Genomic DNA, 15,732 nt, shown 5'->3' with positions numbered 1-15,732 from the left:
GGGGGAGGGAGATGGGGGGAGGAGGACGGAGTGGGGGGGTGGTGGGGGACGGGATGGGGGGAGATGGGGGATGGGGGAGGTCGGAGGGGGTGGGGCAGGGTGGGTTGAGGGGGGGAGGGGACGGGGTGAGGGGTTGGATGGGGAGGGGGATGGGGGGAGGGTGGGGAGGAGGGAGGCGGGGAGAGGGGTGGATGGGGGGGGGCGGGGAGAGGGGTGGATGGGAGGGGAGGTGGGAGGAGGGTGGGTTGAGGAGGGGCGGATGTCCGGGGGGTTGAGGCGGGCGATGTCGGGGGGTAGAGGACGCGGGTGGACGGGGGTTGGGGAGGGGGTGGAGGGGGGGTTGAGGAGGGATGGGGGGCCGGTGGGGGAGTGAGGGGTCTTTGTTAACTATAGCTTCGGCATCGAGGGACCAGGACAGGTTGTTGATGACTGGAAACTCTCGGCCATTTCCACTTCATCCTCTTTGATGGAGACAGGAGCATGTCCTCCACTACGTTTCCTGAATATTTCTTTTTGTAAACTTTGTATTTCTCCCACAATTTGCGCCTCCATCTATTTCTGTGTTGTCGCAAATTTGGCTGTAGTGCATTCACTTCCTTCCTCCAAGTTGTTAATATGTGTTATAAACATTGGCAGTCCCAGCACTGATCCTTGTGGAACCTCACTGGCTACAGGTTGCTCACCTGAATAATAATACCTTACCCCACTTGCTGTTTCCTGCCCATTAACCAATTCTCTATCGATGCCAATATACTAGCTCCAACACCATTAGCTCTAATCTTATGAATTAACCATTTGGGAGTTACCTTGTTGAACGCCTTCTCCAAGTCCAGATACAATACATTCCCTTTATCCACTCTGGTTGAGACTTAGAAACATAGAAAAACTACAGCACAAACAGGCCCTTCGGCCCACAAGTTGTGCCGAACACATCCCTACCTTCTCGACCTACCTATAACCCTCCATCCTATTAAGCTCCATGTACTCATCCAGGAGTCACTTAAAAGACCACCACTGACGGCAGCTGAACCTGTCCAAGTCCTTCTGCAGCCCACCCACCCCCCCACTTCCTCACTACTACCTGAACCTCGACATATCTTTGTATCATCTGCAAACTTAGCAACACTGCCTTCAGTTACTGCCTCCAAATCATTAATGTATATTGTGAAAAGTCGTGGTCCCAGCACTGACCCCTGAGACACACTACTAGTCACCAGCTGCCATTCTGAAAAAGACCCCTTGATCTCCTGGATTATCTCTGGACCTGGATTGATTTATAGATTTAACTTCCAATTTCCACCCCTCTCTCACCTTCAGTGATCCATCTCTGACACTTCACTTCCCTTCCTTGACCCCTCTCTCCATTTCTGGTGATAGGCTGATCGCCAATATTCATTATAGACCCACGATTCCCGCAGCCACCTCGATGACAGCTCCTGACACCTCACTCCCTGTAAGTGTCCATCCTGTTCTCCCTGTTTTTCCACCTCTGCCTTATCTGTTCTGATGATGCCACCTTCGACGGTTGTGCTTTTGACGTGCCTGTTCGTTTGGGTGAAGTGAGATGGGGAGAAGTTGGTGGGAGACGAGAGGCGGGTAGTCGGTGGAGGATAAAGTTTTGAAAGTGACGCACACTATTTTTCAAATCTGACACAGACGATAGGAGGCCATTTTGCCCTTCGATGCTGCTTCGTCATTCCTTCCAGTCATGGCTGATCATCCAACTCGATAGCCTGATCCTGCTTTTTCCCCATAACCTTTAATCCCATTCCCCCCCAAGTGCTTTATCCAGCCGCCTCTTGAATACATTCAATGTTTTAGCATCAACTACTTCCTGTGGTCATGAATTCCACAGGCTCACCACTGTTTGGGTGGAGAAATGTCTCCTCACCTCCGTCCTAAATTGTCTATCCTGAATCCTCAGACTGTGACCCCTGGTTCTGGAGTCCCCCATCATCGGGAGTGTCCTCCCTGCATCTACCCTGCTGAGTCCTGTTGGAATTTTATACGTCTCTATGAGATCGCCCCTCATTCGTCTGAACTCCAGTGAAAACAATCCGAACCTAGTCAATCTCTCCTCATACATCAATCCTGCCATCCCTGCAATCAGCCTGGTCAACCTTCGCTGCACTCCCTCGAGAGCAAGAACATCCTTCCTCAGAAAACGAGACCAAAACTGCACACAATACTCTAGGTGTGGCCTCATCAAGGTCCTGTATAACTGCGACAACACATCCCTGCTCCTGTACTTGAAACCTCTCACAATAAAGGCCACCATGCCATTTGCCTTCTTTACCGCCTGCTGCACCTGCATGCTTACCTTCAGCGACTGGTGCACAAGGACACCCAGGTCCCACTGCACACTCCCCTCTCTCAATTTACAGCCATTCAGGTAGTAAATTGCCTCCTTGTTTTTGCTTCCAAAATTAATAACTTCACATTTATCCAAATTATATTGCAGCTGCCATCGAATTGCCCACTCACCCAACCTGTCCAAATCATTCTGAAGGATCTCTGCATCCTCGTCACAGTTCACCCTCCCACCCAACTTGGTATCATCTGCAAACTTTGAGATGTTACATTTTGTTTCCTCATCCAAATCATTAATATATATTAATATATATATTATGAATCGCTGGGGTCCCAGCACTGATCCCTGTGGCACCCCACTAGTAACTGCCTCCCCACTAGTAACTGCCTCCCAATTTACAAAGCACCCATTAATTCCTATTCTTTGTTTCCTCTCTGCCAACCAGTTTTCTATTCATCTCAATACACTTCCCCAATCCCATGCGCTTTAATCTTGCACGATAATCTCTTGTGCGGGACTTTGTCAAACGCTTTCTGATCACACACATTGAAATCCCCTGAAATGGGTGGAGGGTCTTTTGGATGTGGGGAGTTCAAGGTCAACATGAGGAGGCAAATAAAAGGATACATAATGATGAGGTAACTGGATGTTAACTGGGCTCAGTTATGTTCTCCTCTCTCTGGTGAAGCCCACGCAGCAGGAGGTTTATTCCCAGCTCATTGGTCTCATAACATTGAGAACCCAGCAAGGTGTGAAGCTGCAGTTCATTCTGTGCCATTTGCCATCAGTTGCAGTCAGGGGCAGGGAGGGAGGTGGATGTCTCCAAGGGGCACTGCTGGTGGATGGCAGCCAACTTGCGACAAACCCTCCGTCTTCCTGGGCAAATGGTCATTCCTGACGAGGCTCATGTGTTCAGTGTGTCTAAAATGACAAGGCAATGGTCTCCCTGTATAGTCTCAGGCAGTGGAATCAAACAGGACAGTGTCAGAGGGAGGCTTCTCACACGAGGCTTCCATCACCCTGGTCAAAGAGCAATGTCTCCATGTACATTCATGTATGAACAGGAGGAACACCCATCTCTGATTCTCCAGGATGGTCATTCCCCTTAAAGGAGTGAGGTGGGGATGTTATGTCTGAACGGAACCCAGGCAAAGAGCTTCACACTGGCCTGCAGGTTTTGAATTGGAGGGAAATTTGTAAAGGCCTCACTAAATTTATTATTTCAATCAATTCACAGATGTGCTGAGATCAAAATTGATGATTTAAGCTGCAGACAACCCTGCCATGGTCCTGGCCCAATCGGATGAAGAGAAGGAAGGTTTGTCACAGATTGACAGTGTCAGGAGGATCAATGGCCTGAACAGTAAGAGGCAGCAGAGCCTCAAAGATCAAGATTCTGACGGACAGGGTCCACAGCAATGCTGATCACTGGTCTAAACACAGGAGCGTCTCGTTTCAGACAATCTTGGCAACTCCCAGGTGTCACCGGGTTTTAACGGACCACGGAGATTATAGGGCTGGTTCCCAGGGACAGTGTAGAAAACATGGCTGATGACACCAGTTCACTGTCCGCAGAATGCTGCTGAGGGCAACCAGCATAATGCACATCCCTCCAGCAGGGTCCAGATTGAGCAGTAACAGGGCTGCTTAAGATGAGGTTCAGATGTTTGAGCTGCTCAGGCAGGCCTTCCAATACTCACCACAGAGAATGTTCCAGATCATCATTGTCTGCTGCACCCTGCGCAACCTCGTGCCACAGAGCGGAAATGTTTTTCCTGAGGGAGACATGAGGGAGCGAGATGTCTCCAATGATGACTATGATAAAGGGGATGGATCTCCCAGGGGCCAGGATGTCACTGAGCCACACGCAGAGTCGATATCAGGGGAATGATGTGGCAGACAGACCCATGTCAATCTGATAGCTCCCAGATTCCAGGCAGAGTAAGCTGCTGATATATTTGTCTTTTTTTTCCATCCTTTCTTGGCTGGAAGGCCTTGAATTTTTTTATGGGTGTTGTTTTCCTCTCATAACTTGATTTATGAAAGCAGAATTAAATTTCACTCCTTACTGTCTTCCCTGCTGTGTGTTTGATCCTTTGCCTGTGCCAAACTATGTTACAATGCAGAGTCCTGATGCTAAATGCACACATTAGGACCTGCACAGCTCTGTTCCCCCATAACATCAGACACCTTCCAGTAGAATTGTGATTTCAACCATGCACTCACAAAGTCTGTGTGTACAGCAGCTTGGAAACAATATCAAATCTAAACTCACCAGGGATGCACATGTCACCGTGACACCTGCTCCCAATGGGAACTGGCAGAGAGCTCTTTCAGGCAGAACCGGATAGATGGGCCCACAGGGAGGAACAACATTTGACCCATTGAAATTGCTGCTCCGTGCAGATTGATGGATGGTCATGTTCCTGCTCCTGGTTGGACAGGAGCAGGAACATCATTCGTACATCATAAACCCATATTCATGCCAATGTATTTGGAAATAACATCGTAGTCCACTCACTGAGTGTCCCTCACCTGCACTGTGTGTTCCTGAAGGGCAACCACTCCAGACCCTCCAACCTCAGAGACCACTATAAGTCTCAGTCCTAGATGGCCTTCGCTTAATCAGAGCCTGGATCTGCCATTTTGTCCTGCGGTGGGTAAGGAAACTATAACTGGCTGCAATACTCCAGGTGTGGTCTCATCACGGCCCTGTACAGCTGCAGTAAGACATCATTGCTCCTGTACTCGAGCCCCCTGACAATGAAGGCAAACAACCGTTTGCCTGAACACCAGAAAATGATGGATAATCTCAGCAGGTTTGACAGCATCTGTGGAGAGAGAATGGAGGCAAATGTTGAGTCTGAATAACACTTCGTCAGAGCCCTGGTTTGATTCCCGGCTTGGTCATTGTCTGTATGGAGTTATCATTTTCTCCCCGTGCCTGCGTGAATTTCCTTCAGGTGCTCTGGTTTCTTCCCACAGACCGAAAGACATGCTGGTTAGATGCAATGGCCATGCTAAATTCTGGTCCCTTGGTGGCGACCAAGGGATTTTCACAGTAACTTCATTGCAATGCTAATGTAAGCCGACTTGTGACACTAATAAATAAACTTAAACTTAGAATTGGATCCATTATTTTATCTTGTCTCTCTGTGTTCTTCTTAACTAAATGAATCACTTCACATTTCTCCGTTTGAACTCTGCCTGTAGTCTGATCTAATTGAAAGGCGGAAGGGATTCCAGTGGCTGAATTGTCTGCTCCTGTTGCTTTCTTTCTACACCAGCTCAGTCAATCTGGTGAGATGTTCAACCAACACCACCTCTGCCTCAAGTGGGTGTTCAGATCCCCTGGTAAAGAGGAGCAGGGGAGTTCCTCTATCAAACAGCACTAACCAAATAAAGATAAAATGTTCATCCCAGTAATCTCTCACTTTGGGATTTTGCTGTGTGCAAAATATTTGCTTCATTTTCCTACATAATATCAGCTCCTGTAATTGTGAGTAATTCAGGGCAGGTGCAGGTTAGCTCTACTGACTCACAGCGCCAGGGACCTGGATTCGATTGCCGGTTTGGGTCACTATCTGTGCAGAGTCTGCACGTTCTCCCCGTGTCTGTGTGAATTCCCTCCAGGTTGTCCGGTTTCCTCTCAGTCCGAAAGACGTGCTGGTCATTAGCAATGGTCATGCTAAATTTTCCCTCAGTGTACCCATATTGGAGTGTGGTCACTAGGAGATTTCAACAATGGCTTCATTGCAGTGTTAATGTAAACCTACTTGTGCCAGTAATAAATAAACTTTAAAGTTTCTGCGATGGGTTCAGACTCTGTGTGAAGTCAAGTCTTTCATTGTTACAAAGCGCACCGCTGCCACCTGCTGACAGAATCTCGGTGCTGCAGGAAAAAAATCCCTATTAAAAACGGCCCAAGAAGTGGGGACTGTCCCTGAAGGGTCACAGGCAGGATGAGGGCGAATGGTCTCTTGTGTTCGATCATCCATTGATTCTTGTGTAACCATACACTCAGATTTGATCAAATCTACATTCTGACAATTGAGATGGTTCAATCTCATCGTTTGATACATTTCGTGGCCACCATTGAGAAAGAATAGCAACAGAATCCACAATTAGGTGGGAAATATACACACGTTCGGATTTTTCATTGATGGTTAAGGTATAATATGCGTTGCAATATTTATCTGCCTATCAATTGAGCTAAAAAAAAAACTTGATTAAAAATAAGTCATTGTTGTCTCAACAAAAGTCTTTGAGGACAGTAACGGGGGAGAGTAAATGATTGGTGAACTCAGGAAGTGAACAGGATCGCTGTCAGCCTTGGTATCAAAACCCAGACTTGGACAAATCCGCTCCAATCTGCTGCACTCGGATTGTCGGTTCTTCTGCGGAATATCGCGATGTGATTCACACTGGGGAACAAATCTCTCACCGCACCTCCTTAGACTCGGCAGAGGGTCACAGGGAAACGGAGGCTGAGAAAATCCCCTGTGAAAGCATTGAATCCATCTCCAATGTGTCCTGTATTATAACATTCCCCTGTCTCTCTGGATTACTTGTTCAGTGACAATAACACTGCGCCACGGCCTCCCCAGCTGGTAGCGAACCACCTTTTGTAACCGGAGCTGTTCATCTGGTCAGAATACTGGGATTCGCCCCCTAACGGCATTGTGGGTCAACCCACAGCACATGGACTGCAGCGATTCAAGGAGGCAGCTCCCCACCACCTTCTGAAAGGCAACTAGGAATGGGCAATAAATACTGTGAGAAGTCTCACAACACCAGGTTAAAGTCCAACAGGTTTATTTGGTAGCAAATACCATAAGCTTTCGGAGCACTGCTCCTTCGTCAGATGGAGTGGTCTCTGTTCTCAAACAGGGCACAGACACAGAAATCAAATTACAGAATACTGATTAGAATGCAAATCTCTACAGCCAGCCTGGTCTTAAATGCACAGACAATGTGGGTGGAGGGAGCATTCAACACAGGTTAAAGAGATGTGTATTGCCTCCAGACAGGACAGCTTGTGAAATTGTGCAAGTCCAGGAGTCAAGCTGTGGGGGTTACTGATAATGTGACATAAATCCAACATCCCGGTTTAGACCGTCCTCATGTGTGCGGAACTTGGCTATCAGTTTCTGCTCAGTGACTCTGCGCTGTCGTAAATACTGGCCAGCCAGCGACAAATAAAAAAAAATGTTGGGAGGGAATCGGACTCAGTGAAAGTGAAGGGACGGTAATCTCTCTGTGAATCAGGATGGTGTGTGGCTTGGAGGGAACTTGCAGCTAATGGTGTCCCCCCTGTGTCTGATGTTCTCTTTCTTCTCAGTGGTAAAGCTCGCGTGTTTGGAAGTTGTCGAGGAGGTTTGGTGAGTCGGTGAAACGCACCTTATATTCGTGTTGTTATTCTTCTGTTCAGATCCTTTCTGTCCAAAACACATCGGGAAAGAATCTTCACTTCATCCCCAAGTTGAGGTGCCAGGGGAGATTCAGCGGCCTAGCAATTTCTTAGTGAAATAGGGAGATTTTACCCAGTGTCGGAAAAGGATGACGGGGGGACAGGAAGATCCTCCCAGAGATTCAGGCCGGGGTAGTGGAAGGCAGAGTCAAAGCCCATCCCATTTAAACTCTGGGGAATCGAGGCCGAGTCTGTTCATTCTCTTTTCATTGGACAATTTTCAGTTGAAATAACTTTGTAAATATGGATTTGGCCCGATCCAAATACAATATTACATAACAATCATAATATGATCTCGCAATGGAAAGTGACCCTTTGGCCCATTGTGTCTGTGATCATTCAGAGCTCGTCCCCACTTCTTAAAAAACATAGAAATCTACAGCACAAAACAGGCCCTTCGGCCCCACAAGTTGTGCCGAACATATCCCTACCTTTCAGGCCTACCTATAACCCTCCATCCTATTAAGTCCCATGTACTCATCCAGGAGTCTCTTAAAAGACCCTATTGAGTTTGCCTCCACCACCACTGACGGCAGCCGATTCCACTCGCCCACCACCCTCTGTGTGAAAAACTTCCCTCTAACATTTCCCCAGTACCTACCCCACCCCCCCCCCCCCCCCCCCAAACCCAGCACCTTAAACCTGTGTCCTCTCGTAGCAGCCATTTCCACCCTGGGAAAAAGCCTCTGAGAGTCCACCCGATCTATGCTTCTCAACATCTTATATACCTCTATTAGGTCTCCTCTCATCCTACGTCTCTCCAAGGAGAAAAGACCGAGCTCTCTCAGCCTATCCTCATAAGGCATGCCACTCAATCCAGGCAACATCCTTGTAAATCTCCTCTGCACCCTTTCAATCTTTTCCACATCCTTCCTGTAATGAGGCGACCAGAACTGAGCACAGGGTCTTATATAGCTGCATCATTATCCCCGGACTCCTAAACTCAATCCCTCGATTGATAAAGGCCAGCACACCATACGCCTTCTTAACCACTTCCTCCACCTGCGGGGCCGATTTTAGAGTCCTATGGACCCGGACCCCAAGGTCCCTCTGATCCTCTACTGTACTAAGAGTCTTTCCCTTTATATTGAACTCCTTCATCCCATTCGACCTGCCAAAATGGACCACTACGCATTTATCTGGGTTGAAGTCCATCTGCCACTTGTCCGCCCAGTCTTGCATCCTATCTATGTCCTTCTGTAACTTCTGACATCCCTCCAGACTATCCACAACCCCCCCAACCTTCGTGTCATCGGCAAACTTACCAACCCATCCCTCCACTTCCTCATCCAGGCCATTTATGAAAATGACAAACAGCAAGGGTCCCAGAACAGATCCCTGGGGCACACCACTGGTGACCGACCTCCAATTAGAAAAAGACCCATCTATACATACTCTCTGCCTCCTTTGGGCAAGCCAGTTCTGGATCCACAGGGCAGCAACCCCTTGGATCCCATGCCCTCTCACTTTTTCGAGAAGCCTTGCATGGGGGACCTTATCGAACGCCTTGCTAAAATCCATATAAACCACATCTACCGCTTTCGCTTCGTCAATGTGTTTAGTCACATTTTCGAAGAACTCCACCAGGCTCGTAAGGCACGATCTGTCTTTGACAAAGCCACGCTGAGTATTCTTGAGCATACTAAACCTCTCTAAATGCTCATAAATCTTGTCCCTCAGGGTCTTCTCCATCAGCTTACCAACCACTGAGGTTAGACTCACCAGTCGGTAATTTCCTGGGCTATCCCTATTCCCCTTCTTGAAAATAGGAACCACATCCACAATCCTCCAATCCTCCAGCACCTTTCCCGTCTCCATCGACGACGCAAAGATCATCGCCAGAGGCTCTGCAATCTCTTCCCTCGCCTCCCACAGTAACCTGGGGTACATCCCATCTGGACCCGGCAACTTATCTATCTTGATGCCATTCAAAGATTCCAGCACAACCTCTTTGTCAAAGTCCACATACTCAATCTTTTCAGTCCACCGCAAGCCCACAGTACATCCACCCAGGTCCTTCTCCTCTGTGAAAACCGAGGCAAAATACTCATTTAGCACCTCTGCCATTTCTACTGGTTCCGCAGAGATTTTCCCGCCTTCACCTTTTATAGGCCCTATTCCATCACGTCTCATCCTTTTACTCTTCACTGAGAGAGAGGTGGAGGCAGAGACAGTCAGGGCCTTCAAAAGAGAATTGGATCTTTATCTGAAGAAGAATTTTCAGGACAATGGGGTAAAACAGGCGAGTGACATTGATCTTGCAGAGAGCTCGCACAGACTAATAGGGCCAAATGTTCTTCTTTTGTTCTTTCGCCATTCTCTAATTCAGCGATTTTCCGAATTTTGATTCAATCGTGACTGATCTGTCCCTCAGCTCCATTTAATCACCTTAGCTCCAATTCACTACAGTTTACATGAATCCAATCTGGAATCCATAAGAAATACCAACAGCTTCCTCCTGTTCCTCAGGAAAAAGGGGATCTGGAATTCTATCCATCATCACACGCAATACGAAGGTGCAGAGGAGATTCGCCAGGTTGTTGTCTGTGCTGGGGCATTTGAGCTATGAAGAGAGGTTGGAGAGACTTTTTTTCCTTACAGCACAGAAGGCTGGGAGGTGCGTGGTTGGGGTGGGGAACTGGTCGATGTGTGCACAATTATGACAGTCATATAGGGTTGATAGGACGAAACTCCCCCCGCCCCCCAATTCCCGCCCCTCCCCCTCCCTTAATAGAGGGATCAATAACTAGGGACAGAGATTTAAAGTCAGGGCAGGAGATTTAGAGGGGATTTTAGGAAAAACCTTTTCACCCAGAGTGTGGTGATAACCTGGAACTCACGACATGAAATGGTGATAGTGGCTGGAAACCGCAAAACATTTAAGAAGCATTTAGATGAGCACTCGAACGCCATCGCATACAAGGCTACGGACCAAGTGCTGGAAAATGGGATTAGAATAGACAGGTGCTTGATGGCAGACGCAGACACAATGGCCAAAGGGTCTCTTTCTGTGCTGTAAAAGTCTATGACTCGACGATCCGCATCTGAAGTGCTGTACCTGCAGGGCAATGGACTAGGTGCTGGGAAATTGGAGTAAAATGAGCGGCTAGTTTATTTTTCCTGTTTGTTTGGCCGGCGCAGATAAGATGGGCTGAATGGCTTCTTTCTAACCCATATCTTTTGAATGGTTCTGTGCTATAATACTCCGTAGTTGCCTGCATGAGCGCAGCTCCTTCAGTCATTTCATGATGATATGTGAAGTGAATAATATTGGCTGAAACCTGGTTTAAGTGATGTTGTGGACCTCAGGGCGAGGCCAAGTTTGACGCTTCTGACTGAGGATTGTGTCAAATGCTTCACCTTGTATTTTGCATTGATGTTCTGAGCTCTCCCATCATCGAGGACTGGGATATTTGTGGAGTCCCTTCACCCTTCTTTAATTACATTAAACTCTATATAATTCTTGTTGTGGCTCTCTATAATCCTTAGCTGCATAAAATCTTGAAGTTCCAGTTCTGCCTGTACAGGACAGTCGATATGCATGACTACAAATTATATCAGAACCAGATTTTATGATAGTTAAAACAATATGTTTTTATTATACACACCCAAAGTCTAGATATAGTCATAAAGGCTTTCCTTCTGTATAAAAATAATTTGAGTTAACAAACTTTTAATAAGCACGAATATTATAAATGCGCATATATATCTCTGAACTTGAGGCTTATTTGGCTGCTGCGGATCAGAAGAAGTTGCAAATTAGCATCGACACAGACTTAATACAAACAGTGTGGTTTCTGAAAACAAAAAAGAACAAAACAAACCTTTTCACAGCAGCAATCGGGCCGGAGCGGCCGGAGGACGGCAGCTGGTCACATTAAGAATTCTCTTCTTCTCTGGCATTCAACAAAAGTGGATTTAATTACGGTTTGATTAAAATGTGGACGATTTAATCAATGCCTCAGGCGGGCCCATCAAAGGACAACAAGGAAGCAACCGCGTGTTGGAACAGGACAGAGCCAGGTACACTGTCAAAGGAAAGCAACGTGAGCTGCAGGAGAACGTAACAGTGCAATAGTCTGAACTCATCGGTACAGGTTTACAGCCCTACGAATCTTAGAGCTCAATACATAGAACATAGAACATAGAACATTACAGCGCAGAACAGGCCCTTCGGCCCACGATGTTGCACCGACCAGTTAAAAAAAAAACTGTGACCCTCCAACCTAAACCAATTTCTTTTCATCCATGAACCTATCTACGGATCTCTTAAACGCCCCCAAACTAGGCGCATTTACTACTGATGCTGGCAGGGCATTCCAATCCCTCACCACCCTCTGGGTAAAGAACCTACCCCTGACATCGGTTCTATAACTACCCCCCCTCAATTTAAAGCCATGCCCCCTCGTGCTGGATTTCTCCATCAGAGGAAAAAGGCTATCACTATCCACCCTATCTAAACCTCTAATCATCTTATATGTTTCAATAAGATCCCCTCTTAGCCGCCGCCTTTCCAGCGAAAACAATCCCAAATCCCTCAGCCTCTCCTCATAGGATCTCCCCTCCATACCAGGCAACATCCTGGTAAACCTCCTCTGCACCCTCTCCAAAGCCTCCACATCCTTCCTGTAATGTGGGGACCAGAACTGCACACAGTACTCCAAGTGCGGCCGCACCAGAGTTGTGTACAGTTGCAACATAACGCTACGACTCCTAAATTCAATCCCCCTACCAATAAACGCCAAGACACCATATGCCTTCTTAACAACCTTATCTACTTGATTCCCAACTTTCAGGGATCTATGCACACATACACCTAGATCCCTCTGCTCCTCCACACTATTCAAAGTCCTCCCGTTAGCCCTATACTCAACACAACTGTTATTCCTACCAAAGTGAATTACCTCACACTTCTCCGCATTAAACTCCATCCGCCACCTCTCGGCCCAACTTTGCAACCTGTCTAAGTCTTCCTGCAGACTACGACACCCTTCCTCACTGTCTACCACACCACCGACTTTGGTGTCATCAGCAAATTTGCTAATCCACCCAACTATACCCTCATCCAGATCATTAATAAATATTACAAACAGCAGTGGCCCCAAAACAGATCCCTGAGGTACACCACTTGTAACCGCACTCCATGATGAATATTTACTATCAACCACCACCCTCTGTTTCCTATCCGCTAGCCAATTCCTGATCCAATTTCCTAGATCACCCCCAATCCCATACATCTGCATTTTCTGCAGAAGCCTACCATGGTGAACCTTATCAAACGCCTTACTAAAATCCATATATACCACGTCCACTGCCTTGCCCCCATCCACCTCCTTGGTCACTTTCTCAAAAAACTCAATAAGGTTAGTAAGGCACGACCTACCTGCCACAAAACCATGCTGACTATCACCTATCAATTCATTACTCTCCAAATAACTATAAATCCTATCCCTTATAATTTTTTCCAACATCTTGCCGACAACAGAAGTGAGACTCACCGGTCTATAATTCCCGGGGAAGTCTCTGTTCCCCTTCTTAAACAATGGGACAACATTCGCTAACCTCCAATACCGTTTCCCAATCTGTATTCAAAGAGAAAATTCTGCGAATGCTCATTTGTAGAGAGAGAGAACCAGAGTGCAGGTTTTAGTGGATGGCATGCTCATTTCTAATGAAAGCTCGCACATTCTCGTTGATGGATCCATTTCACAAATCCTTTTCTACACCCTACCCGATGCCTTCACATGCTCGAAACTGCGGTGCCCAGAATTTGCCACAATACTCGAGTTGAGGCCGATACAATGTTTTAGAAGTGGTTCACTCTGAATTACAGTCACATTGAACTCGAAACGTGAACTCTGCTTCTCTCCACAGATGCTGCCGGACCCGCTGCTTTTATTCAGCATGTTCTGTTTTTTCTTATTTCTAATTAATTGACATCTAGATCTCAACATAGGACCAAAGTAGGCCATTCAGCCCCTTGAAAATGTTCAGCCATTTAGTTACATTGCGGTCAATCTCTATCTTAAATCCATAGTCCATATCCTGCAAGTAATGATCTGAAATCCATGTTTTTCTGTTTCATAATGAAATTCCAGCTCTGGTTAAGACTAATGATTCTGAAAGACTGTGCGAGGGGTGAGGGTGGGGAGTATGTGAGAGGTGGGGGTGCACAGTGTGTGAGGGGCGAGGATGAAGAGTGTGCGAGGGTGGGGTGGAGAGTGCGTGGGTGATGAGGATGAAGAGTGTGTGAGGGGTGGGGTGGAGACTGTGTGAGGGGTGAGAGTGAAGAGTGTGTTGGGGGTGAAAGTGAAGAGTGTGTGAGGGGTGAGGGTGAAGACTGTGAGGGGTGGGTGATGAGTGTGTGGCGAGGTGGGGGTGAAGAGTATGTGAGGGGTGGACAGTGTGTAAGGGGTGAGGGTGAAGAGTGTGTGAGGGGTGAGGGTGAAGAGTGTGTGAGGGGTGGGGGTGAAGAGTGTGTGGGGGGTCCTTTCTGAATTCAATGCTGAGGCTGAAAGGGTGGAAAGGGCAGAATGGCAATATTCCTAATTCCTGTCAGGAACAACTAACACTGCAGTACCAGAGCTGTGCATAAACAGCTGTTGGAAAGGCAGAAGTGTAGATGTCCTTTTAGAAACAAAGACATCAGTTAACAGTGAACTCAGTAAATGAGGAATAATAGTTATATAAGAACACAGTTTAGATGGAACATATCGAGATCACAGTCGATTTTATTGTGTTCAGTGACTCTATGATAATCTGGGGACTCTGAATGAGATCTGTGGAGTGTTTAATGTCCAACATTTCATCCAGCAGAACAGATTCCACTGAGATATTCATCAGATGAACAGACAAACCAGGAGTGCAGTAGATTGGAGTTCACTTGCACTTGGTATCAGTCTTGATACCAAGACTGACAGCGATCCTGTTCAGACCCTGAGTTCTCTGATCACTTGTCCTCCATGATTCCTGTTGTTAAATCCCCCTGTTAGCACAATTTATGTTTAAATAGTTTTAATTTCGGGTTTCTAAGCCAACTAAATATAGCAGCATATATTGAGTGATTGCAGAATTTTAATGCGTAAATCCTTCTCACAGAATGGTGAATATTAATGTGACATTCTCCTGATAATCTTTCTCAGGAATAGTCAGGGAACATCTCACCAAACAATGGGATTTACTGAATGGGATTTGTTAATCTGGATTTGATCAGATCCAAGTTTGAGAATATATAACAATCCCAGTCTGATACAACACAGAAGGAGGCTACTCGGTCCATCGAATCTGTGAACCTTCCTCACTTCTTGGGCCGTTTTTAATGGGGACTTCTTTCCTGCAGCACTGTGATTCCGTCAGCAGGTGGCAGCGGTGCGCTTTGTAACAATGAAAGACTTGAGTTCACACAGAGTCTCAACCCATCCCAGAAACTTACTGCACCCGCAATGAATTACTCACAAGAACAGGAGCAGCCGTCAAGTAGAGAGATTGTCACAAATGACAGAAACTTCCCAGATTTTCCTTGGCTGGAAATGAATGTCAGTAAATTCCACTGGACTCCGCACCTTGTCACCCTGGAAAGTTACAATGTTCCCAATATCTATCCCCAGAGAGAACCCACATTTTCCGACACTTTAACGTATAAAATTGCTGCATAATTTCACTCCTGAATGTCTCCGGTCAGATTTTAACGATGAAAACAGAACTCCCCCCAGTGCTGATGATGGGTGAGAGAATTTCCCAAAATCGAGGAGAATTCCATCCGGCTAAATATTGTCGCCAATGACACAAACTTCCCAGATTTTCCATGTGTTGAAATGAATGTCAGTAAATTCCGCTGGGCTGTGTAAGGGGTGTCCATGTCCCCCAGGACAGATTGCCCTTTCTGTGCTCCGCACAGGAGCTGTTTAACACCCAGGCAGGAACAATAAAACCCAATGTTCAATATTGTCAG

The sequence above is a fragment of the Mustelus asterias genome, chromosome 8, assembly GCF_964213995.1.
Source record: "Mustelus asterias chromosome 8, sMusAst1.hap1.1, whole genome shotgun sequence".
Classification (NCBI taxonomy): Eukaryota; Metazoa; Chordata; class Chondrichthyes; order Carcharhiniformes; family Triakidae; genus Mustelus; species Mustelus asterias.
This window is presented reverse-complemented; position numbering follows the sequence as displayed.